Below are 27,887 nucleotides of genomic sequence, written 5' to 3' on the forward strand. Positions count from 1 at the left end.
TCATAAATAATCTTAGTCTCCCTGGTGACAGCATTGAAACATGGTCATATATGTCTGAAGTGGATGGAAATCAGATTCAAGGTGTTTTACAGGAGATGAAATTGAAAATAATAGGTCAGCCCTTTTCATGCCCCATAAAAATATCATAAAGATCAGCAGTTACAAAAACCTGAATTCTTTATCCACTCAAGGAAGTTGGAAATCACTCAGGTCCCTGCCAACTTCATTTTATTGGTGGACAGATGAGGAGGGAAGTGGATTATATTGCATTATGTCAGTAGACCATAGAATCCAAGATTCATGGTATCTCATGGCTAAAGAGAGTGTTTGATGTCAACTTACCCAACCTCCCTTAAGCCTGAAATATATCTTCAAGTTTAGTGATCATATTACAGCTCCACAAATCCGCTGCTCTTGTATCTGCTGCAATTTCAGTTAAGAATTTAGAGAATAATTCCTCCAGTATACCCTACATTTAGTACCCAATTTTATATAACTACTACTAAAATTTTATCTTTTGTCAAAATGGAGAGGGAGATGTACCTGAATTTGTCCCCTTTTAGAGCACCCGCATTGCAGAAGCCAACATTAACTACACATATTTCAACCCCATGAGTTTCATCAACAAGAAAATAAGTTCATTTACTGAACTTCTTCAATTGAAGCTCTGGGGAATATGGAAAGAGGGTTTATGAACTCATACAGTGACATGGTGAGAATGAATCCACTTTTACTTTGCATTTCCCCACCTGCAGCTCTTGCCCATGTTTACTGTACAAATTTTCCTCAAGGAAATAAAAGAAAAAATGGCACTAATCTCAGAATTATACCTCATTTTAAAATGGCATGTGCCTCCTCCCTTTAATGACCTTTCAAACCCATTATTCAACAGAAAGGAAATTTCTCTTTTCTCCATTGCCCCATCTGAACCCAGGAATGAGGTTTGTAACATTAATAATTGGATCTCCATGGTCATATTGACACTTAAGTTTGAGATAAAATCCATATCCAGATACCATGGTCCAAGGAAGCATGTCCCAGCTCCAGTAGCCTGCCACACAGTCAACAGTGCTGCTTTTCACTGTAGGCAAGCAGGGATATGGTGGGGTGTGAGACCTCAAAGGCTGCGATGAAATCTACCCACTATATCACATTATGCCCCTAAGGCTGTTTTCTCATTTGCAAAAATATAAAAAAAAAAAGGTCACTTTGTCTCATGTGAGTGAGGATTAAAAGAGACAGCAAATAAGAGGGTACTTTGGAAAGGTTTACTCTTATATTTGTTAGTCCATTATAAAAAATCCATGTTATTCATATGAAGAATGTTCTCAAAGCTCCCATGCTCTAATAATAAGGAAAGGAACATATATGTGCCAGGTAAGACACTTTCAAGTATATTATCCTCTCGTCTGAAATAGTGGCCTGAGAAGCTTTGCAAATATGCTCTGCAGTGAAACAAATGATTGTTAAAAATAATAAAACATTTATTGTCTCTGGAAATTATTCTAACAGCATAGAGAAAATGAGAAAACATTTATCTCAAAACATTTTCTAAATCTGAAAACAGCCAGTGTCTGTGACACTTGAGCCACAATCCACTCCCACCCATTACTTATGTAGAGGGATGTCCAAGAAGGTTCTGCTCTTTCTCCCTCAGCCCTGCCACAGTCTACAATATCTCCATGAGAAGAGTGAGTCACCAGTATTTCTCACCCACATCAGATCTTAGTATAATAGGAGAAGAAATCAAGGTGAAATTGGCCAAAAAGTTAAGGTTTCCTTCCTCCACCCAGCTTGCACTTGTGGGCAGAGACCACATCCCAGGCCCAACAGACCCAAAGCACTGAGGCTCTGGTCACCCACACCCCAGCTTGCTCACAGGCAGAAGATTCCAAGCTGGCAAGCAGAAGCCAAGAAGACAAAACTGTCATCTCATCCTCTGCTTGCATGTAAAGCAGTGGTGCCATCTGAAGAGGAATGGTCAATGTGATTTTTCCACAGTTCTGGAGTAAAAGCTCAGAGATGCTTTCTACAGAGAGGCAGATCAGAAAAACAGGGATCTCTGCAGTTCTTTCCAAAGGAAACAGCCCCAGTTTGGTTTTTATGTGCTTAAGTTCATAATATTCATCTGCCGTTGGGATCTGGTCTTCCTTTTGTGGATGTCTTCCTGCTTGTTTAAAAAACCATACTTCAAAATCTCTTCAGTCTTTCTGAAGTCTCTCCTTGTCAGCTCTAGTTTCTCAGAGATAGGAAGTACAGGCGTGGTGCTCTCATTAAATTGGACATGAAGAGGGTTGGCTGTTTGACTTCTTTCTTTTCATCTGGCAGCAGGGCCCTAAAAGGATCAGTCTCATGGGAATAGGTATGGTGGTTGCCAACAAGAAGATGAGATGCTGGATCAGTCAAAGAGGACTGCTGGCTTCCCTGAGGACAATCTTCATCAGAGTCCTCTTTTTCAACTTTTGGGATAAGGGAAGGTGTTCACAAGAATTTCTTGTTAATTCTGTATCAGTCATAAGGAGGATTTATGAGATACTTTTCTTGCTTAGTTACCATAGCCTCCTACTGGGTAGGAAGCTGCTCTCTCGTCTCCTTCAGGTGTGTGAACATGCCATGGGTGGTCTCCTCTCCAGAGGAGGTCAGCTAAGGGACTGCAGCTTCTGACTTCCCATTCTCTCTGGGACTGTGGGTTGTCCATAAAGCAGGTTTCTAGATGGACATTTGGGAGCACTCCCTTGTTCTTCTTTCAGCTTCAGCTTCAGTTCTTTGTACTGTTTACAACCTTTAACCAAATCATTCATCCATTTCAGGATTTCAGGACTGGGAATCTTGTCAACATAGGAAGGCTGGTACTTCATTTCTTGTTCCAAATTTTCTACAAATTTCTCAATTTTCCTCTTGAGGCTCAGGATGTACGTGGTGAGTAAAGTAATGGACTCTGACTCTATTATTAACTTCTCATAGTGTCATACATTTGTTCTAGTTCATGAAAGAGATTTCTAATATTTGTACAGTTAATCATGGAAATTATCAACCATGAGTTTCACTGTTTTATAAATTCCCATATTTTAACCTCCAACTTTCCTTCTGGTGACACACATGACCCTTAGCTTCCCATTTCCATCATATTCACACACCTTTCAGCACTATTTGTTATTCTCACAGTAACATGCCACCTTCTTCTCTGCCCATTTCCAAACACTTAAGTTCAACATAATTAAACATTCTGCTCATAAGTGACTGCTCTCCATTCTTTAGCCTCATTCTATACACTGGTAACATATATTTCATGTCTATGAGTTTACATACTATAATTAGTTCATATTAGTGAGACCATACAATATTGTTCCTTCTGTGTTTGACTTATTTCATTCAATATAGTGCCTTCAAGGTTTGTTCATCAACCCAATTTTAAGACAGTTTGTTTACCCACCATGCTTTCTGTCCTAATTAAACAATTAGTGGTTCTCTTTATAGTCACCTATTTATGTATTCACCAACATCACCACTATCTATATAAGGATGTCTCCATTTCTTCCACAAAGGAGAAAGAGTCAGAGAAGTTAGAGACAAAATAAAAAGAAAAAAACGACAATTAAAAAGCAACAAAAGGAAAGATAGGATTAAACTAAAGTAGAATAAAAGAGTCAGACAACATCACCAATGCGAGTCCCATGCCCCTCCCTTATGCCCCCCACTTATAGGCATTTAGCTTTGGTAAGTTGTCCTTGTTACATTGAGGAAGCATAATATAATGTTTCTCTTAACTATAGTCTCTAGTTTGCATTGATTGTATTTTTCCTCAATACCACCCAATTTTTAACACCATGCAAGGTTGACATTCATTTGTTCTCCCTCATGTAAAAACATGTTTGTACCTTTTATCACAATTGTTGACCACTCTAGGTTTCTCTGAGTTATACAGTCCAAGTCTTCATCTTTTCTCTTTCCTTCTGGTGTCCCACATGCTCCTAACTTTCCACTTTCATCCATACCCACAGTCAACTTTGTTCACTGTACTTACATTTCTGTGCTACCACCACCCAAAATTGTATTCCAAACCTCTCACTCCTGTCTTTTCCTATCTGTCTGTAGCGGTCCCTTTAGTATTTCCTGTAGAGCAGGTATCTTGTTCACAAGATCTCTCATTGTCAGAAAATATTTTAAATTCTCCCTTATATTTGAAGAACAGTTTGGCCCAATATAGGATTCTTGGTTGGCAATTTTTCTCTTTTAGTATGTTAAATATATCACACCCCTTCACTCTTAACTCAATGGTTTTTACTGAGGAATCCACATATAGTCTTATCAAGCTTCTCTTGTATGTGATGGGTCACTTTTCTCTTGCTAATTTCAGGATTCTCTTTGTCTTTGACTTTTGATAATCTGCTTATTAGGTGTCTTGGCATAGGTCTATTCAGATATATTCTGTTTGGGGTATGCTGTGCTTCTTGGATCTGTAATTTATGTTTTTCATAAAAGATGAGAAATTTTCATAGATTATTTCCTCCATTATTGCTTCTTGCCCTTTTCCCTTCTCTTCTTCTTCTTCTTTGAAACCCAATTACATGTATATTCATGCACTTCATGTTGTCATTCTATTCCCTGAGACTTTGCTCATGTTTTTCCACTCTTTTCCTTTTCTGTTCTCTTGTGTATAGGATTTCAGGTGGCTTGTTCTCTGTTCCTGAGTGTTTTCTTCTGCTTATTGTTATCTGCTGTTATACATCTCCATTGTGTTATTCATCTCTTTTGCTCTGCCTTTCATTTCCACAGATTCTGCCAGTTGTTTTTTCAAACTTTTGATTTCTACCTTATGTTTACCAAGGGCTTTCTTTATAGTTTTCCTCTCTTTTGCCATATCTTCCCTGAACTCATTGATTTGGTTTTTTATTTGATTTAGCATATTTATTTGAAAATCTTTAATTGAATTTTTCATTAAAGTAAAATAATGTCTCAACTGTTTCTTGATGTGTAAGCTTGTTCCTTTGACTGGGCCATATCTCCATTTTTCCTAGAGTAGATTGTAGTTTTCTGTTGTCTAGGCATCTTCTTTCCTTGGTTACCCAAATCAGATTTTCCCAAGCCAGAATGGGTTTAGATCTCAGAATGGGGTTATATTCAGTTTCAAGACTCACTGTGGGTGTGTCTTAGAGATTGATAGACTTTCCTGTGAGGTCTCTAGCTTCTGTGTTTTACCTAACCTGCCCAGCAGGTGGTGCCTGTCACCCTGTCCCTCCCAACTGGTGTCAGGGGGAGTGGTCCCTTTAGTTTCTCTTTTGGCTGTTTTACTCCAATCATGGGGTCTGGTTCTGAAGGAAAGACTGGTAGCAGAGCTGGACCCCACCTTCTTCCTCTTGGGAAAGATGCACACCTTAGGGAGTTTTCATCTGCATTTAAATAGCTCCTTTGTCTCCCTGATTCTGTTTCCTCCACCCTTGTCAGGGTCTTAGTGCTGTGAACTGAAAATTGCTGAGGCTCTCTCCACTGAGCCCCTCAAGTTGAGAGACAGAGAAAGGAACAGAAAGCCCCTTTCAGAGCCAGTCCACAGCCCCACAGTTTCACCCAGTAGCCAGAGGTAACATCTGGTCTTCTGGACTCCCCCTCCCAGGACAGAGGAGTCTTCTGGTACTTTAACATCAGTCATCACTAAAAGCCTCTGTCTGCTTATTAGGGGTTTGTAACTTGTATTCAGCAGTCCAAATTTGTTAATTAAAACCCCAGTTGGAGCTAGGTTGAGCTATATTTGCTTGGTCTGGGAATGCTGCTTTCTACCACAGTGAGATTTTTTTTTTATTAAATTCAGTTTTATCGAAATACATTCACACACCATACAATCATCCATGGTATACAATTCACTGTCCACAGTATGATAACATAGTTATGCGTTCATCACCACAATCTATCTCTGAACATTTTCCTTACATCAGAAAGAACCAGAACAAGAATAAAAAATAAAAGTGAAAAAAGAACACCCAAATTAACCCCTCATACCACCCCATTTGTCCTTTAGTTTTTATCCCCATTTTTCTACTCATCCATACACTAGATAAAGGGGGTGTGATCCACAAGGCCTTCACAATCACACTGTCACCCCTTGTAATCTACATTATTATATAATTGTCTTCAGGAGTCCAGACTGCTGGGTTGGAGTTTGATAGTTTCAGGTATTTACTTCTAGCTCTTCCAATACATTAAAGCCTAAGAGGTGTTATCTATATAGTGCATAAGAATGTCCACCAGAGTGACCTCTCGACTCCATTTGAAATCTCTCAGCCACTGAAACTATTTCATCTCATTTTGCATCCCCCTTTTGGTCAAGAAGATACTCTCAGTCCCACGATGCTGGGTCCACATTTACCCCCAGGAGTCATATTCTGCATTGCCAGGGAGATTTACACCCCTGGGAGTCGGGTCCCATGTAGGGGGGAGGGCAGCGAGTTCACCTGTTGAGATGGCTCAGTTAGAGAGAGAGAGGGCCACATCTGAGCAACAAAGAGGTACTCAGGGGAGACTCTTAGGCACCATTACATGCAAGTTTAGACTCTCCTTTGTGGTAATGAGCTTCATAAGGGCAAGTCCCATGCTCGAGGGCTCAGCACATCAAACCGCCAGTCCCAATGTTTGTGACAACATCAACACCAGTCCAGGTGAGGATGTCCAACACATCTGCCCCTTCCCCAAGGATCTGGGGAGGGGGAGGCTGTAAATATATTTTTTATTATCTGCCCAAATTACTCTGGGATGTGTCACTATTTCACTTCAGCCTATACTAACCTACCGTATCTCACTTCCTATTCAAAGTTCCATGCAATTGTGCCACAGTGAGATTTTGCAGCTTGGCCTGCTGTGGTGGCAGAGGGCTCCTGGTGCAGTTCCCCAGTTTTGACTTACAGATATCATGCTGCAGCCTCAGGCATTCCTCCTAATCCAGGTTGATGTATGAGGTGTGGGTAGACATGGCTGTCCCCCAGCAGTTATTCCAAATTATTTACTAGTTGTTCCTGGTTGTTTATTATTTAGTCCAAGGGGCTAAATAAATTCCACTCTTTTCTATGCCACCATCTTGTCCCCTCCCATGACTCTTTTTTAAAGTACTCCAGTGATTAAATCAGACCCATGTTGAATGCACGGGGCCACACTTCCATGGAAATAATTTAGAGTTATCACCTACATTTGGGTGGGTCACAACTCCATGGAAACCACTTAATCCAAAGATTCCAACCTAATCAACACTAATATGTCTGCACACACAAGATTACATCAAACTGACACATTCAACATTAAATGTTTCCTAGCTCCCTTCTGCCAAATTATATGTAGAGTAGGGTGGAGTTGTTTAGGTCATTGACACAAAGGAATAGAAATTTTGCAGAGAAAGAAACTTGGCCTTGGGTGCCTTCACTTCTGACAACTTGTTCCATGTGGAACCATAAGGATCTATCAAATAGTCCCCATTTTACTAAGAAGGCCTATGTTGGGGATTAGACTTTTTTTTTTTTTTTGACAGTCTTCATTTTCTTCTTTATGGCTTTTTTATTTTTTAATTCATTTTATTGAGATATATCCACATACCATGCAGTCATACAAAACAAAGCATACATTCAATTGTTTGCAGTACCATTATATAGTTGTGCATTCATAACCAAAATCAATCTTTGACATTTTCACCACCACACACGCAAGAACAATAAGAATAAAAATTAAAGTGAAAAAGAACAATTAAAGCAAAAAAGAGCACTGGGGCACTTTTTTTTTCTTCCTCAATTTTTCTACTCATCTGTCCATAAACTAGACAAAGGGAAGTGTGGCTCACATGGCTTTCCCAATCACTTTGTCATCCCTTATAAGCTACATTTTCATACAATGATCTTCAATATTCATGTGTTCTGGGTTGTAGTTTGATAGCTTCATGTATTTACTGCTAGGTATTCCAACTCATTAGAACCTAAAAAGGGTTGTCTATATTGTGCATAAGAGTGCCCACCAGAGTGACCTCTCAGCTCTTTTGGAATCTCTCTGTCACTGAAGCTTATTTCATTTCCTTTCACATCCCCCTTTTGGCCAGGAAGATGTTCTCCATCCCATGATGCCAGGTCTAGTTTCCTCACTGGGAGTCATGTTCCACGTTGCCAGGGAGATTCACTTCCCCAGGTGTCAGATCTCACATACTGGGGAGGCCAGTGATTTCATCTGCCAAGTTGGCTTAGCTAGAGAGAGAAGGCCACATCTAAGCAACAAAGAGGCATTTGGGAGGAGGTTCTTAGGCACAATTAGAGGGAGGCCTAGCCTGTCATTTGCAGCAACCGTCTTCCCAAGGGCAAGACCTGTGTTAGAGGGCTCAGCCCATCAAACCACCAACCCCAATGTCTGCAAGCACATCAGGAACCACTGTGGTGGGAAAGCCTAGCACCCCTGCATTCTCCACCAGCTCAAGGGGGCTCTGCATATTTTTTCATTTTTTCAATTAACTCTTTTTTAATCAACTATATCAAAATTCTTTTTTAAAAAACATACAATAAAGAAACATTTCAAACAAACCATAATGAGGGAGTAAAAAAAGACAACTAACCTAATATAACTACTTTACTTCCAACATGTTTCTACTCTACCCCAAGAAAATAACCTAATATAGCAACATTTCTGTGAACTTTTTCCTACCATACCCATAAGAAATGAACAGACCTTAGTCATTCCTGGGCATTCTGAGAATGTTAAATTTACCCACAATAGCTTATCGGTTCTTATTGGGTTACCATTCCCTCTTCCTTAATTGCTATCACTAGTTCCCCTACATCCTACATTATGAAACATTTGTTTTACATTTTCAATGTTCACATTAGTGATAGCATATAATATTTCTCTTTTTCTGCCTGGTTTACTTCACTGAGCATTATGTCTTCAAGGTACATCCATGTTGTCATATGTTTCTTGACATTGTTCCTTCTTAAAGCTGTGTAGTATTCCATTGTGTGTATATACCACATTTTATTTATCCACTCATGTTTTGAAGGACATTTGGGTTCTTTCTACCAATTGGTAATTGTGAATAATGCTGCTATGAACATTGGCGTGCAGATATCTGTTCATGTCATTGCTTTCAGAAATTCCAGGTATATACAGAGAAGTGCAATCACTGGATCGAAGGGTCAACTCTAAATCTAGTTTTCTAAGGAAGTGCCAGAATGACTTCCAGAGTGTCTGAACCACTATACAGTCCTACCAACAATGAATAAGTGTTACAGTTTCTCCACATCCTCTCCAGCATTTGTAGTTTCCTGTTTGTTTAATGCCAGCCATTCTAATTGGTATGAGATGATATCTCTTTGTGGTCTTAATTTTCATCTCTCTAATAGCTAGTGAAGCTGAACATATTTTCATGTGTTTCTTGGCCACTTGTATTTCCCCTTCAGAGAACTGTCTTTTCATATCTTTTGCCCACTTTATAATTGAGCCATCTGTACTATTGTCATTGAGTTGTAAGATTTCTTTATATATGCAAGATATCAGTATTTGGTCAGATGCATGGTTTCTAAAATTTTTTCCCATTGATTTGGCTGCCTCTTCACCTTTTTGACAACTTCCTTTGAGGCACAGAAACTTCTAAGCTTGAGGAATTCCCATTTATCTATTTTTTCTTTTGTTGCTTGTGCTTTGGGTGTAAAGTCTAGGAAGTGACCCCCAATACAGGTCTTGAAGATGTTTCCCTACATTCATATTGGAGTTTTATGGTACTGTCTTTTATATTGAGATCTTTGATTCACTTTCAGTTACTTTTTGTGTAGGGTGTGAGGTGGGGGTCATTGTTCATTCTTTTGGATATGGATACCCAACTCTCCCAGCCCCATATGTTGAAAAGACTGTTATGTTCCAGCTCAGGGGCTTTGGGTGCCTTGTCAAAAATCAGTCAATGGTAGATCTGGGGGTCTATCTCCAAATTCTCATTTTGATTCCATTGATCAGTATGTCTATCTTTTTGACAGTACCATGCTATTTTGACAACTATTGTTTTATAATAAGCTTCAAAGTCAGGAAGTGTAAGTCCTCCCACTTCATTTTTCTTTTTCAGAGTGTCTTTAGCAATTCAATGCATCTTCCCTTTCCAAAAAATTTTGATAACTAGGTTTTCCAAGTCTGCAAAGTAGGTTGTTGGAATTTTGACTTGGATTGCATTGAATCTGTAGATGAGTTTGGGTAGAATTGACATCTTAATGACATTTAGCCTTCCTATTCATGAACATGGAATATTTTTCCATCTTTTAAGGTCCCCTTCTATTTCTTTTAGTAGACTTATGAAGTTCTCTTTGTATAGGTCTTTTACATCTTTGGTTAAGTTTATTCCTAGGTACTTGACTTTTCCAGTTGCTATTGAAAATGGTATCTTTTTCTTGAGTGTCTCTTCAATTTGTTCATTTCTAGCATATAGAAACACTACTGACTTATGTGTATTCATCTTGTATCCTGCTACTTTGCTAAATTTGTTTTAGCTCTAGTAGCTGTATCATCAATTTCTCAGGGTTTTCCAGATATAAGATCATATCTGTAAACAATGACAGTTTAACTTCTTCCTTTCCAATTTGGATGCCTTTTATTTCTTTGTCTTGCCAGATTGCCCTGGCTAGCTCTTCCAGCACAATGTGGAATAACAGTGGTGATAGTGGGCATCCTTGTCTTGTTCCTGGTCTTAGTGTGAAGGCTTTCAGTCTCTCACCATTAAGTACTATGCTTGCTGTGGGCTTTTCATATATGCTTTTTATCATATTAAGGAAGCTTCCTTCAATTCCTACCTTTTGAAGTGTTTTTATCAAATAGGGATGTTGGATTTTGTTGAATGCTTTTTCAGCATCTACTGAGATGATAATTTGATTTTTCTCTTTTGATTTGTTAATGTCTTTTAATACACTGATTGTCCTATGTTGAACCATCCTTGCATGCCTGGGATGAACCCCACTTGGTCATGGTGTACGGCTTTTTAATGTGTCTTTGATTCAATTTGCAAGTATACTTATTAGAGAGATAGGCCTGTAGTTATCCTTTTTTGTAGCATCTCTGCCTGGTTTAGGTATTAGATTGATGTTAGCTTCATAAAATGAGTTAGGTAGTGTTCCATTTTCTTCAATGTTTAGAAACAGTTTAAGTAAGATTGGTGTCAGTTCTTTTAGGAAAGTTTGGTAGAATTACCCTGTGAAGCCATCTAGCCCTGGGCATTTATTTGTGGCAAGCTATTTGATGACTGATTGGATCTCTTTGCTCATGATTGGTTGGCTGCAATCTTCTGTCTCTTCTCTGGACAGTCTTGGTTGTTCATATGTTTCCAGGAAATTGTCCATTTCCTCTATATTATCTAGTTTGTTGGCATACCATTGTTCATAGTATCCTCATAATTTTCTTAATTTCTTCAGGATCTGCAGTAATGTCATCTTTCTCAATCATTATTTTGTTTCTTTGGGTCTTCTCTTTGATTTTGTCAGTCTAACTAGGGGTGTGTCAATCTTGCTGATCTTCTCAAAGAACCAACTTTTGGTGTTATTTATCCTCTCTATTATTTTTTTTCTCTATGTCATTTATTTCTGCTTTAATCCTTGTTATTTCTTTTCTTTTACTTGGTTTAGGATTGGTTTGCTGTTCACTTTCTAGCTTCTTCAGTTGATCCACTAGTTCTTTGACTTTGGCCCCTTTCCTTTTTAATGTATGTATTTAGTGCTATAAATTTCCCCCTCAGCACCACTTCTGCTGCAACTCATACATTTTGGTGTATTGTGTTCTCATTTTCATTCATCCCTACATATTTAGCAATTTCTCTTGCTATTTCTTCTTTAACCTGCTGGTTGTTTAGGAGCGTGTTGTATAATCCAAGTTATTTGCAAATTTTCTAACTCTCTGATGGTTATTGATTTCTAATTTTATACCATTGTGGTCAGACAATGTGCTTTGAATAATTTCAATTTTTTTAAATTTATTGAGGCATATGATCTATTCTGGAGAAAGTTCTGTGAGCACTAGAGAAGAATATGTATCTTGGTGATTTGGGATGTAATTTTCTATATTTGTGTGTTAAATCCAATTTATTTAGCAGATTGTTTTGATTTTCAATTTCCTTATTGGTCTGTCTGGTTGATCTATCTATAGGAGAGAGTGATGTGTTGATATCTCCCGCTATTATTGTGGAAACATCAGTTGCTTCCTTTAGTTTTGCCAGTGTTTCTCTCATGTATTTTGTGGCAACTTGATTGGATGCATAAAAATTTATGATTGTTATTTCTTCTTGTTGAATTGCCCCTTTTATTAGTATGTAGTGGCCTTCTTTTTCTCTCATAACATCCTTGCATTTAAAGTATATTTTATCTGAGATTAATAATATTGCTACTCCTGCTTTTATTTTTTCCCATCTTTTCACTTTCAGTTTCTTTGTGTCCCTGTGTCTAAGATGAGCCTCTGTTATGCAACATATTGATGGTTCATTTTTTTATCCATTCTGCCAATCTGTATCTTTTGATTGGGGAGTTTAATCCATCTGCATTCAAAATTATTACTGTGAATTTCTTGAATCAGCCATCTCATCCTTTAGTTTATGTCTGTCAGATATATTTTTCCCTCTCTTTCTTAATGTCCTTCAATGTACCCATACTGAATCTCTTCAGTACTGAATCTTTCTCCATATATCTCTCTCCTTTCTTTGTTTCTCTGTCAGTAGTACTCCCTTTAGTATCTCAAGTAAGGCAAGTCTCTTGTTAGCTAATTCTCTCAGCATCTGTTTGTGAAAAATTTAGGCTCTCCTTCAAATTTGAAGGAGAGCTTTGCTGGATAAAGAATGCTAGGTTGGCAATTTTCCTCTCTCATAATTTTAAATATGTCATGCCACTGCCTTCTAGCCTCTATGGTGCCTGCTGTGTCACTACTTAGTCTTATGTTGTTTCCTTTGTATGTGGTGAATTGCTTTTCTCTTGCTTTCAGAACTTGCTCCTTCTCTTCAGTATTTGGCAGTCTGATCAGAGTATGTCTTAGAGTGGGTTTATTTGAATTTATTCTATTTGTTATTCAATGAGCATTTATGATTTTTGTATTTATTGTGTTTAAAAGATTTGGGAAGTTTTCCCCAACAATTTCTTTGAATACTCTTCCTAGACCTTTACCCTTCTCTTCCCCTTCTGGAACACCAATAAGTCTTATATTTGGATGTTTTATATTATGTGTCAAATCCTTGAATTCCATTTTGTTGTGTTCAATTTTCCCCCATTCTTTTATTCTTTCATTTTCCATTCTGTGATCTTCTAGTCAACAATTCACTGTTCATCTTCCTCTACTCTTGTACTGTGAGTATCCAGAATCTTTTAAATTTGGTGAAGAGTTTCTTTTATTTCCATAAGGTCATCTATTTTTTTTTATTTACTCTTTCAATTTCTTCTTTATACTCTTCTAGGGTCTTCTTCATGTCCTTTATATCCTGTGCCATACTCTTCTTCATGTCCTTTAAATCCTGTGCCAAGCTCTTGTTGTTTGTCTTTAGTTCTTTGATTAATTGCTCCAAATACTGTGTCTCCTCTGATCTTTTGACTTGGGTGTTTGGGCTTGGGTTATACATATCATCTGTTTTATTCATATGCTTTAGAATTTTGTGTTGTTTTTGGCCTCTTGGCATTTGCTTAACTTGATAGGGTTCTTTTAGGATATGTAGACTGATTCAAGCCTTTATCTCTAATTTGTCAGATCTGTAGCTTCATGCACTGCACTTTAACCAGCAGTTGGTGCCCATGGGCCACCTATTCTGCTCAAGCCAGTTCTCCCCCCTTTGTCTTTGTTTTGAGAGTGTTATTCTTTTGGGTTCCAACTGGCACACCAAGTTTATATGTATAATTGTTGCCTGCCCTGCATATGGGGCATATGGCTGAGCAGTTAAGAAGAGGGTGTGGCTTTAATAATAAAATCTCTCAGGTGTTCCTGGAGATTTATATCTGTTGCAATAGCCTAATCCTTCAGTTCAGTCTTGCCTCAGTTTGTCTCTGCTGCTGACCCTGACCTGGGCTGAGTCCATTCTCTCCATACGTGCTTGCTGGAATTAAGTTTCTTTCCTGAGGTTTCTTTGGTCAAGATTAAGGAAAGGTGTATATTCAGATACAGGAGAATAAATATACTCAACAACAAAATTCAATATATGATATGAGACTGGGACTTATTATGTTTTTTCTTTATCTTTCTTCATTCTATCTTTAATATATTTATTTGTGTTTTGCTTGCTATAAAGGACATTATTGGGGTAAATTGGTTAGATAAGGATAAGGCCTATAAGTGAAATTCAAGTACCACACCAAGGTGAATTTCCTGATTGTGATAATCTTTCTCTGAATACATAGGCAAATGTCTTTGTCCTTAGATGATATGTTTCAAGACTATTTATAAATAGCAACTTTTTATACATTTATTTCCAATGGTTGAGGAAATATGGTTATTATAAAAAGTTAACTTGGTGAAAATCATAAAATAAAATAAAATAAATCAACTTCAGATCAGGTGGTTGTCCTCCTCATCAAGGCAGATGGTCAGATCAGGGTGAATTTACACTGATCTGCCTTTCTCTCCATTTGAGAAGAATGGTCAGGGTCAGTGCCACCTGGAGCTACTCTCTGAGGAATCAGCACATTTGATATCAGACCAGTCTGGGAATTCATCTTGGAATTTCTTTTTCTAATAACATTGATTTTAGAGGCTGAATAACCAATGCACCACATCTCAGGATACTGTCTTCCAAGGCTAAGACCATTTATAAGGTTGATGGGGGTGGGCTTTCACAGTTTCCAGGAGAACACTCAGTGCCAAGCCAGGGAAGGCTGGCTACCAGAGCAGAGAATTCCCTTAGGGCTATGGGATCCTGGACCCTGAACCAAACAATATTTAGTGGACACCATCATGTATGCCCTCTGGGAGTCTCCTTTCTGGTACCCAATTATGTCTTCAACCCACTCAACTCTAACACCACAACAGGCTGTCACCATTTAGGCATTGCATCAACAGTCTCCCTTCACAATCACTCAGCATTTGTACCCAGAGTGAGACCTGTGGTGGGCACAAACTACAGCAGCAAATCCTGGCACTAAGACAGCCCAGGAAACAAACCTGATTTCAGTTAAGAGGAAATAGAAGATTGCAGAAAGCCAAATACTCGTGAGGAGATTGAATCAGTAATCAGAAATCTGTCATCATAGACAAGCCCAAGATCAAACAGATTTGCAGTGGATTTCTACTGAAGCTTCCAAGAAGACAGCTCCAATTCTGCTCAAATTTTTCTAAAAATTTGAAGAGAAAAGAACACTTCTTAATTTTTTCTACAAGGTCAACAGTACCTTCATAGCAAAGCCAGATGAAGATACGAGAAGGAAAGAAAATTATACTACAATATCTCTCATGAATATAGATGCAATAACCCTCAATAAAATATTAGGAAACCAAATCCAACAGAATATTAAAATTCATAAACCATGATCAAGTGGAATTATTCCCTGGTATACAAGGTTGGTTCAACGTAAAAAATCAATTAATGTAATCTATCATATTAACACAATGAAGAGAAAAGAAATGACCATTTCAACTGGTGCAGAAAAGTAATTTGAGAAAATTCAGCATTTTTTCTTGATATAAACACTTAGAATACTAGGAATAGAAGGAATATTCCTCTTCTTGATAAAGGGCATACATGAAAAGTCTACAGCTGATATTCTACTTAATGAAAACTTACCTTCTAATTTCAGGAGCAAACAAAGATGTCTACTGTCATTACTATTATTTAACATTGCAGTGGAAGTTTACACCTGAAAAACTAAGAAAGGAAAAGAAATAAAAAGCATCCAATTGTAAAAGAAGTAAAATTTTCTCTATTTGCACATGACATGATACTACATGCAGAAAATCCTGCAAAATCCACAGCAAAACTCTTAGAGCTAATAAATCAATTCAGCAAAGTGGCAGGGTACAACATCTACACCCAAAATCTGTAGTTTACATAAATAAGCAATGTAACAATCAGAAAAATAAATCAATAAAAATTCCATTCACAGTAACAACCAAAAGATTCAAATATCTAGGACTAAATCAAACAAAAATGTAAAGGACCGGTGCACAGACTTCTACAAAACATGGTTAAAAGAAATCAGAGAAGACCTAAATAAATGGAAAAGCATTCCATATTCATGGATTGGAAAACTAAACATTCCTCTGGTAGTTTGAAGTTGAATCATCCCAGAAGATCATGTTCTTAAAACTCGGAGAACCTAAGATGGCAGCTAGGTGAGACAGGGCAAAAAAACAACTCCATGAAAAATACTAGATAAAAGCCAGAAAGTGACCCAGAACACCAGTTCCAGCAATGCACCAGCTGGACAAGGTCTGCTAAATCCACAGGGACTGTGCACTTGGTGAAACTGGGAGTCTGCATTTGGAAATGAGTAAGGTGGCTGAATGTCCAGTGGCTGTGCTGTGGTGTGGGGAAAACATGGGTTGGTGTTTGGAGGTGGCCTAGTTCTTTTTTTAAAAAAAAGTCCAAAAGCAGCTGCAGATATGGCAGCAAGAACCACACAGTGAAGCATGGCAGGAATGGGCTGTGTGAACACCTCAATATCTGGCATGGAAGATAGCCTTCTGTACACCTGCTGCTAAGTGTCTTGGAGTCAGGAAGATAGAGGTTAGCCAAAAGGGGAAAACCACACCCCTTGCAGCCATCTTCACAGTGGGCTGGAAATGCTCCTGCCTGGTGAAGGCACTACAACCCAGAGATGCACCAAGGGACCCAGTGTGACAGAAAGTGTTTCCAACAACATGAGCACATGCCACAATATTGTGCATGGACAATAGCTTTTCATGCACCCACAGCTAATTGTCCTGGAGCTGGGAAGGTGGAGCTGTGCAAAAAGAGGGAAATTAACACACCCCAATCAGCCATCTTTACAGCAGGCTGGGAATGCCTCTGAACAGTCTGGTGGCCCAGAACTTCCCTTAGCAGATGGTGCACACTTGTGATGTAGCACAGCCATCCCTCAGCAGAGGCCCTAAGAAGGGTATGGCTGGGAAGAGGGATCCATTCAGAAATCCCATGGACCATATGCCAATAACAAGGACTTGTGGGTCAGTGGCAGAGACAACCTGTGGTGAGACAAAACTGAAGGTTTAGACTCTTGGAACAGCCTTAAATCTCCAGGAACACCTGGGAGGTTTTATTTTTAAAGCTGCCCTGCCTTCCTAACCACTCAGACACATGCCCAACATTCAGGGCAGACAGCACCAACAACACACCCAAACTCAGTGCATCAATTGAACCCCACAAGAATCAGACCCCCACACATCACAAAGACAAAGTTGGGGAGACCAGACTTGAGGGGAATAGGTGATGCACAGATGCCATCTGCTGGTTAGTTAGAGAAAGTGTTCACCACCAAGCTGTAGATCTGACAAACTAGAGACTGGTGTTTCAGTAATCCTTCATATTGTAAAGGAACCCTAACAAGTACAGCAAATGCCAGGAGGCCCAAAACAACAGAAAATATTAAAATATATGATAAAAACAGATGATATGGATAACCTGAACCCAAACACCCAAATCAAAAAATCAGAGGAGACAGTACTTGGAGCAATTAATCAAAGAACTAAAGACAAACAACAAGAGCATGGCACAGGATATAATGGACATGAAGAAGTGCATGGCACAGGATATAAAGGACATGAAGAAGACTCTAGAAGAGCATAAAGAAGAAATTGCATGGGTAAATAAAAAAATAGGTGATCTTATGGAAATAAAAGAAACTGTTGACCAAATTAAAGAGTCTGGATACTCATAGTACAAGACTAGAGGAAGCTGAACAGTGACTCAGCAACCTTGAGAAACACAAAACAGAAAATGAAAGAACAAAAGAAAGAATGGAGAAATAATTGAAAAAAATCAAAATGGATCTCAGGAATACAAGAGATAAAATAAAATGTCCAAATTTAAGACTCATTGGTGACCCAGAAGGGGAAGAGAAGGGTAAAGGTCTAGAAAGAATATTCAAAGAAATTGTTGGGGAAAACTTCCCAAACTTTCTACACAATATAAATACACAAATCATAAATGCCCAGTGAACTCCAAATAGAATAAATCCAAATAAACATACTCTAAGACATATTCTCATCAGACTGTCAAATATTGAAGAGAAGGAGCAAGTTCTGAAAGCAGCAAGAGAAAAGCAATTCACCACATACAAAGGAAACAACATAATACTAAGTATTGACTTTTCAGAGGCCACCATGGAGGTGAGAAGGCAGTGGCATGACATATTTAAAATTCTGAGAGAGAAAAATTTCCAACCAAGAATACTTTATCCAGAAAACTCTCCTTCAAATTTGAAGGAGAGCTTAAAATTTTCAAACAGCTGTGGAGAGATTTTGCTAATAGAAGACCTACCCTACTTCAGATACTAAAGGGAGTCCTACTGATGGAGAAACAAAGAAAATAGAGTGTGATATAGAGAAATTTAACAGACATATATAGAACATTACATCCCAAATCACCAGGATACACATTCTTCTCTAGTGACCATGGAATTTTCTCCAGAATAGACCATGTGCTAGGACATAAAACAAGCCTTAATAAATTAAAAAAAAATGAATTTATTCAAAGCACATTCTCTAACCACAATGAAATACAAGTAAAAGTCAATAACCATCAGAGACTTAAAAAAAATTCAGAAACAACTGGAGGGTAAAAATGAGGGGGAGATGAAAACATTCCCAGATAATCAAAAGCTGAGGGACTTCAGCACCAGTAGATCAGTCCTATAAGAACTGCTAAAGGGAATTGTGTAGGCTGAAAGGAAGGGACACTAAACAATTGACTGAAACCACATGAAGAAATAAGGATTTCCAGTAAAGATCACATGGTAAATATAAATACCAATACTACTCTATTTTTTATTTGTAACTCCACTATTCACTTCCTACAGGATATGAAAGACATAAACTATAATGATAAATCAGTGGTTTTGGACTCAATGTAAAATATGTAATTTTTGACAAGAACTACATTAAGATAGGGGAATGGAGGAGTATAGGAACATAGTTTATGTGTCCTATTGAAGTTAAGTTGGTATTAAAGAAAACAAGATTGTTGTAGATTTAAGATGTTAAATTTAAGCCCCATGGTAAACAGAAAGGAAGTATCAGAGAAATGATCATAGAGATGAAAAGTAGAGTATGGGTTATGAGAAGTGGGGGAGGGGGCATTGGAGAGTTAAGAAATGAGTGTAGGGTTTCTGTTTGGGGTGAGGGGAAATTTCTAGTATTGGACGGTGGGAAGGCGATGGCATTGAAACATTGTGAATGTGATTAATCCCATTAACGGAATGCTTGGGAGGGGTTGGAATGGGAAGATTTAGGGTACATATATGTTTCCACAATTGAAAAAAAAAAGACAGTCTAAATAGATAATGACAATTAAATGCAAAGGATGATCCTGTATGGGATCTGAGGATGGAGGAGATGAGGCTCAAAGGGACACAGTTGGGACATAAGAAAAAAATGAAATATAGAATGCAAGCTTTGTATCAATGTTGAGTTTCTTGAGCTTCTTAGCTGCACTTAACATGATTGCATAAATGAATGTTCTTGTTCATGGGAAATGTATATGTGAATTATATTGTTTGTTCAAGGATGTGTGCAGTTTGCTCTCATGTGTTCAGAAGACAGCAATAGATGATGGATGATAGGGAGGGAGGGAGGGAAAGAAAGAAATGGTAGAGTGACAGGATGTTAAAGTTGGTGGATCTGGGGTATCAGTGGAGGGGGGTTGGGGTATGCTGGAGTTCTGTGTATGGGGTTTGTATTGTTTTTGCAACTGTTCCTGTAAGTTTGAATTTATTTCAAATAAAATTCAACAACAAAAAACCCATTCATGTGGGTGTAAATTATTGTAGGTGGACCCTTTTGATTAGATTACTTCAGTTGAGTCATGATCCAGGATGGTATTAATCTTCTTACTGGAGTCGTTTATAAGATGTTGAAACACAGAAAAAGTTACCAAGGTAAGAGAGAAAGCCACAGAAACAGAGAGGAAGCCACCATAGTCAGAAACTGGAAGAAATGAAACCTGGAAGAGAAGGAATAGACCAGCAGATGTAACCATGCACCTTGCCATCTGACATATCAGTCCAGGATCACTGGCAGCCTGCCTTCACAGAGCAGGTATTGAGATGATGTTTTGATTTTGACATTTTTCTCAGACTTAGAGCAGTAAGCTTGTAAATTAAAAAATCCACATAGTAAACATCAACCCATTTATGATATACCTCACTTCAGCAGCTATTGCAAACTAAAACATCATTAAGATGTCATTTTTACCCAAAACAGTTTATGTATTCACTTTCAATCATAATTCCAACAATCTGTTTTTTGCATAAATGGGAAAGCCAATCATAAATGTTATTTGGATGGTAAAGGGCACCAAATAGCTAAAGCCATTTGAAAAAGAAGAATAAAGTTGGATCTTAAAACATACTACAAAGTCACAGTAATCAAAACAGCATGGAACTGACACAAGGAGGTTCATATAGGCCAATGGTATTGAATTGAGAGCTCATAAATAAATGTTCATATTTATGGTCACATAATTTTTGACAAGGGGTATAAGACCACTCAATTGGGAAAGAATTGGCTCTTCAAAAATGGTGGAACTGTTACCCATTTGCAAAAAAAGAAGAAAAAAGAGTGTCTCTGCCTCACACCTTATACAGAAACCAACTTAAAATGGATCAAAGAGCTAAATATAAGAGACAGAACTATAAACTCCTAGAAGAACTGTAGGGGAGAAACTTCCTGACTTTCTGATAGACAACTGTCTCTTAGAATTTACATCCAAAAGACAAGTGACAAAAGAAAAAAAAATAGAGAAAAGGGACCACATCAAAATTAAAAACATTTGAAAATCCAAGGACTTTATCATTAAATTATAATGAAAATCTACACAAAGGATGAAAGCATTTGGAAACCATATATCTGATTAAATTTATACTGCAATTTATTGAGATACATTCACACACCAAATAAGCCATCCAAAGTATACAATCAATGGCTCACAGTGATAAAGTTTTGATATCAAGAAAATATAAAGAAAATTTTAAACTTCAGAGCAAAAAGACAAACAACCCAATTAAAAATAGGCAAAAGACTTGAACAGACAGCTTTCCAGAGAAAATACACAAATGACCAGAAAGCACATGAAAAGATGCTCAATATCATTTGCCATCAACGAAATGCAAATCAAAACCACAATTAGATACCATTTCCCACCCATTAGAATGGCTGCTATTTTAAAAATGGGAAATAACTACTGCTGAAGTGGATACTGAGAAAGGAACATTCATTAATTGCTTCTGGCATTATAAAATGGTGCAGCTACAGTGGAAGACAATTTGGTATTTCCTCAGAAAGCCAAGTGTAGTACAACCATATGACCCAGTAATCCCTCTACAAGGTATATTCCCAGAAAGCAGGGAGTCAGATATTTGCACACCAATTTTCATAGTGACATTATTCACAATTGCTGAAAGATGGAAACAACCCAGTGTCCATCAACCTGTGAATTGATAAATAAAATATGGCATATATATTCAATGGACTATCATTCAACCATAAAAAGGAATGATGTCCTGGTATAAACAACACATGTGGTTCCTGAAGACATGTTCTGTGAAATAAGCCAGAAACAAAAGGAGGAATATACTATGAACTCAGTTTTTTTAAATAATTAGAATGAATCAGAATCTAGAATCATAGTATCATATAATTCTATGAATTCAGAATCCAGAATCCAGAATCATAGAATCAGAATCTAGAATATAGGCTACCAGGGGCAGAGCACAGATAGTGAATGGGCAGTTAAGGCTTAAAATGTACAGAGTTTCTATTTGGAATATGGACATGTTTTGTAATGGATGGCAGTGGTGGTAGCACAATATTGTGAATGTAATTAACAATAATATACATAAATTAAAATATACATCTGAATGATTAAAAAGGGGAAATTTTAGACTGTATGCATGGAAACAATAAATTTAAAAATAAATCCATAGAACCACAGTACAGAAACAGTGATTGTTAAGTCAAACCATGGAGTATAGTTAATAGTACAATTATAAACACATGGTATCAGCAATTGTAACAGATGTTCCACACAAATACAAGATGTCACTAATAGGGCAGTATATTGTAATCCTGTATTTTATGCATGATTGTTCTGTAAATCTACAACTTCTCTAATAAAGAAAAAAGATTACTCAGTGCTTGATGCATAGTGTCTATGCATGAACCATTAGCTATTCCTGTTATCAGTATCATCACTCTTGATATTAAAGTGTCAAATTAGAAAGCATGTCTTTTCATAGTATATACTGACAAGTCATTTTTAAAATCTTTGTTCCCTTCTCCATTCCCACCATAAATCTGTGAGAATTCCACCTCCTCCAATGTATGTCAAATTTTGTACTCAAATTCTTTAAACTTTATTACATCCTGAGGTTTGAAATGGAATTCACATTGGTTTTAACCTTCATTTCTAACATAAGAAATCATCTCTTCCCTTCTCAAACTTTTATTGAGTAATTATTTATCCATTTTTTGTGAAATACTTCTTCAAAACTTTTATTCATTTTGTTATTGCAATTGTTATAGGAGTAGTTCATATACTGAATATGAACATAGTGTCAGATATATGCTTATAATGACTCATGACCCAATATTTTACTTGTGTTTTAGCTCTACCAATGATGTTCTTTAAGAACATAAATGAAGACTTTAAATACACCTAATTTCATTTGTTTTCATTTTATATTTAGTGCCTTTAGGATCATAATGAAGAAATCCTTAACTCTGACAAATGAGGAAGCCACTCTCATATATATAATCTCTTAGTCAAGATTTTTTTCAATGACTGGAAAGTCAGGCTAAACAAAACGGTACTACTGTAATTTCTGAAAATACATAAATATTTCATATAAAACTGAAATGTTGATACTATCAGATTTTCAAAAGCAATGTTATCTATAAAACACAAGGCAACAATAAAATATCAAACACCTTTCATATATTTATGATGCCATAATTAGTAGCAAACTAGTCAAACAAAATAAACACAAATCTGTTTACATACTTTGAATGTTTAACTCTGCTTCATAAAAGCACAGATAATTGAGACATCTTTTGTTCAAATATTTTATTTCTAACATTAAATTACATTTTCTTATATTTTTATAAACAAATGAAAAATGCCAAAAATGCTGTTTACCACAGCGTCATACACCATAAAATACAATAAAACCAACTGAATTTATCCATGTTTCCCACTAGTACATTGTTACTTTTAGATTTTTTATGTATCTTTTTCTAATTCATTTACACAGATTAGGAAAAACAGATTTATGAGTTGTTTTCATCTTTAAAATTAGTTTTTATATACTTTTTCCCTCCTTTCCAGCAAATCCAGTGTTAAAGTGAAAATTGATTCAATGTACTATTTCAGAGGCCCAAAGCAATATGTAGTCTTCATTTCCCAAGTTTCAATTTCAAATTTCTGCCTACATAAAAAGACTCAAATAGCTGAAAATCACATAGTTCACAGGAAGGAAAATGTATAAGACACAATTAGAGGTTAGATTTCTTCAGGCATGTAATTACATGAAAACAAATAATTTTCATGTTGAATTGGCTCATAAATATATGCAGGGGAGGGAAATCCCATGAATTTTGTGTTCTTTAAGAAACCAGTATATATAAATGAACTATTTGTTCAATTAAATCTTGAAACCTAAAGAAGATTTTTTTCTAAAAACAAAATGCAGATATGCATGCCCATTACTGTTCCTAGAGTGAATGGATGGAATGGTAAAGACAGATTCAATCTCTTGTAAGTGCACAGTTGTAAGCTATCTGAATAAAAAAAAAAAAAAACACAGGAACTCAACACAGTCATTTAAAGGAACAAAAATAACTGCATCAGTTTGAAGGTGTTATATACCCCAGAAGAAGTCATGATATTTTATTCCAATATTATGGGGTGGAAACTTTTGATTAGATTGTTTCCATGGAGATGTGACCCACCCAATTCTGGGTAGGACATTTTTATTAGATTTCCAAGGAGATGTGTCTCCACCCATTCAAGGCAGGTCTTAATTAAATCATTGGAGTCCTTAACAGAGATGAGAGCCCACACAGACCAAGACATTTGGAGATGCAGACAGAAAGATGTTTGAAGATACTAAGCTAAGACATGAAGCCCAGAGTTTGCCCTGGAGAAGCTAAGAGAGAATTCCCAGATGCCTAGAGAGAAATGCCCAAGAAAAACCAAGCAGAAAGCTAAAAGAAGCTAAGACAGAAGCTCAGAGACATTTTGGAGAAAAACATTTTGAAACCAGAACCCAGGAGCAAAGGACAAGCAGATGCTGGCCCTGTCCCTTCACAGCAGATGGAGGTGTTCCAGTTGTCATTGGCCTTTCTTCAGTGAAGGTATACTCTTCTGGTGCCTTAGTCTGGACACTTTTATGTCCTTAGAACTGTAAATTTGTAGCCTGATAAATCCCCATTATAGAAGCCAATCCTTTTCTGATATATTGCATTCCAACATTTTAGCAAACTGAAACAAGAACCAATCAAGAAAAATGTTGAAGACAAAGAGTATCTCCTCTTAAAAAGGAGAAATGTATAATCCAACACAAAAATGAGAACTACAGATTTGAAAAACACTCATTTGTCTTTGTTTTATAATACCAACAAGTAATAGTGGAAGGAGGAAGTCAAGACCATTTAGAAGTGAGGCAGGTCTATGTAAAAATGGAAGAGAGAACAATGATTTCACCTCATGAAGGAAATGGCTGAAATGAAATTTCACAAGTCTTCATGTCTGCAATAAAATATGTTAATGTTCATACTCTGGTTTCTCTTCAGGTTGTATAAATCTTTTGCCTTTTACTAAAGATTTCTGTGGAGAGAAACAATTCTGAGCTTGTACCCAAATTTTTGAGGCTCTGTCAATAGGGCTAATAAAAAAGTACAAAGGTAGATAGTTCTGAAAAAATATGTTAATGTAAAAAGCTCAAGGCACAATTACTAAAAATACAAAGTCTGGGCTTTTTCTCTTAGGTTTGTAATAGACTACCAAACCTCTGTGTAATGCATTTACTTTTACAAGCCTGTTCTATTTAGCAGCACATTCTATATACAAGTACATACATACATACATACATACATACATACATGCTGGTATTTTACCAGGAGAATCATATGTCTCATCTCAAACTAATGATACACCTTTCACCCACATTTATATACATCTAATTTCCATCAAAATCACAGCCATCTGTACTACAAATTCATCATGACTACATTTTACAAATCATAACTGCAGCTAAAGTCATTCCATGAACATTTTAGTATAATTCCTTATTGGACAGAATGCCTGATGTGCAAAAGGCTGTATCAATAAATACTTATAAGGAGCTAAGATGGTGGCATACAGAGGAGTGGAAGACTGTTAGTTCCCCTCTGGAACAATTCATAAATGACCAAAAAACTAGCAAATAACCTGGAATAACTGCAGGGAGGCAAATGTGACTGTCCATTCCTCATCCTCCAACCTGAATTGGGAGGAATGCCCACGATCACAGCATAAAATCTGTAAGTAAAACTGCAGACCCATGCTGAGAGTTGAGAGCCAAGAGCCCCTCACTCACAGAAGCTGTGCACTGTTAGAGAACAGCACTGTCTCAGCCCAGCTCCAACTGGGGTTTTAATGTTAACTGCTCCATACAGGCAGCAAATCCTCAACAAGCAGACAGAGGCTTTTGGTGACAACTGACCTTGGGAGAGTTGGGGGACATATCTGTCTCAGGATGGGGAGCCCAGAGGATTGGGTTCTATCTCTGGCTGATGGGTGAATCTGGGTGTTTTTCTGTCCCTTTCTCTCTCTCTGGAGAAAACCTCAGCCATTTTCAGCCAGCAGCACTTTGCAGTAAAGACAGCCTCAGCCATTTTAAAATCAAAACACTTTGATCAGCAGAGTCAGAGAAACAAAGAACTTATTGATATGCAGATGACTCTCTGGAGGGGGCATAGCTTCCCAAGAGGAAAGGGAGGGGCCCAGCTCTATTGCCCACCTTTCTGGAACCAGACCCCAAAGCATGGGGGAGGAGAGCCACAGACCACACCCTCTTACACCTGCCAGTGACAGGCTGACAGGTGCACCTGCCAGGTGGAAAAGCATGGGTGTATCAATCCTCTAAGAAAAACCATCAGGGGAACCAGATACTGAATATTTCCTCCTTCTGTGACCTGAGCCTGTTCTCATCTGGGAAAACCTGATTGGGTTGGCCTAGGAGGTCAGATGCCTAGACAACAGAAAACTATAAACTACACTAAGAATAATGAAGCTATGGCCCAGTCAAAGGAACAAACATACGCTTCAACTGAGATACAGGAATTTAAACAACTAATGCTAAATCAATTCAAAAAGTTTAGAGAATATTTTGCAAAAGAGACAGAGGCTGTAAAGAAAACACTGGGCATACATAAGATAGAAATTGAAAGTTCAGAAAAACAACTAGTAGAATCTATGGAAATGAAAGGCACAGCACAAGAGACCAAAGATACAATGGAAACATACAAAAGCAGATTTCAAGAGACAGAAGAAAACACCCAAGAACTGGAGAACAAAACACCTGAAAGTCTAAACACAAAAGGAGCATATGGAGAAAAGAATGAAAAAATATGAGCAACATCTCTGGGAATTTAAAGATGAAATAAAGTACAAGAATGTACGTATCATTGGTGTCCCAGAAGGAGAAGAGAAGGGAAAAGGGGCAGAGGCAATAATAGAGGAAATAATCAATGAAAATTTCCCATCTCTTATGAAAGACAGAAAATTACAAATCCAAGAAGCGCAGTGTACTCCAAACAGAATAGATCTGAATAGGCCTACACCAAGACAATTAATAATCAGATTATCAAATGTCAAAGACAAAGACAGAATCCTGAAGGCAGCAAGAGAAAAGCAATCCATCACATACAAAGGAAGCTTAATAAGACTATGTGTGGATCTCTCAGCAGAAACCATGGGGGCAAGAAGGAAGTGGTGTGATATGTTTAAGATACTGAAAGAGAAAAACTGCCATCCAAGAATCCTATATCCAGCAAAGCTGTCCTTCAAATATGAGGGAGAGCTCAAAATATTTTCTGACAAACAGACAATGAGAGACTTTGTGAACAAGACATCCACCCTACAGGAAATACTAAAAGGAGCACTTCAGAGTGATAGGAGAAGACAGGAGTGCACGGTTTGGAACACAATTTTTGGAGATGGTAGCACAGCAATGTAAGTACACTGAACAAAGATAACTATGAATACAGTTGAGAGAGGAAGCTTGGGAGCATGTGAGACACCAGAAGAAAGGAGGAAAGATAAAGAATGGGACTGTGTAACTTGGTGAATCTAGAGTGTTCACCAATTGTGATAAAATATATAAATATGTTCTTTTATGAGGGAGAAAAAGCAAATGTCAGCCTTGCAATTTGTTAAAAATGGGGAGGCATTGGGGGAGGGATGCAATCAACATAAACTAGAGACTGTAACTAACAGAATCATTGTATTATGCTTCCTTTAATGTAACAAAGGTGATATACCAAGGTAAATGCAGATAAGAGGGGGGCATAGGGGAGGCATTTTAGACACTTGGCATTGGTGGTGATGTCTGACTCATTACTCTACTTTGATTTAAGGTTACTTTTCCTTTTGCTACTTCCTAGCTGTCATTTTTTTCCTCTTTCTTTTGTCTCTCTACCTTCTTTGACTCTCCCTCCTGCCTTGTGGAAGAAATGTAGTTGCCCTT

General features: G+C 37.4%; 1 non-coding gene and 1 pseudogene across 1 annotated transcript; one reads left to right on the forward strand and one right to left on the reverse strand.

Annotated features, from left to right (window-relative positions):
* Nucleotides 1-1,769: 1,769 nt before the first annotated feature.
* Nucleotides 1,770-27,887, reverse strand: part of LOC119505200 — a 31,627-nt pseudogene continuing 5,509 nt past the window's right edge.
* Nucleotides 24,932-25,045, forward strand: LOC119505823. Its single transcript, XR_005210859.1, has one exon. It is a non-coding gene; the product is annotated as a U5 spliceosomal RNA (small nuclear RNA).

This window comes from Choloepus didactylus, chromosome 10 (assembly GCF_015220235.1).
Source record: "Choloepus didactylus isolate mChoDid1 chromosome 10, mChoDid1.pri, whole genome shotgun sequence".
NCBI lineage: Eukaryota > Metazoa > Chordata > Mammalia > Pilosa > Megalonychidae > Choloepus > Choloepus didactylus.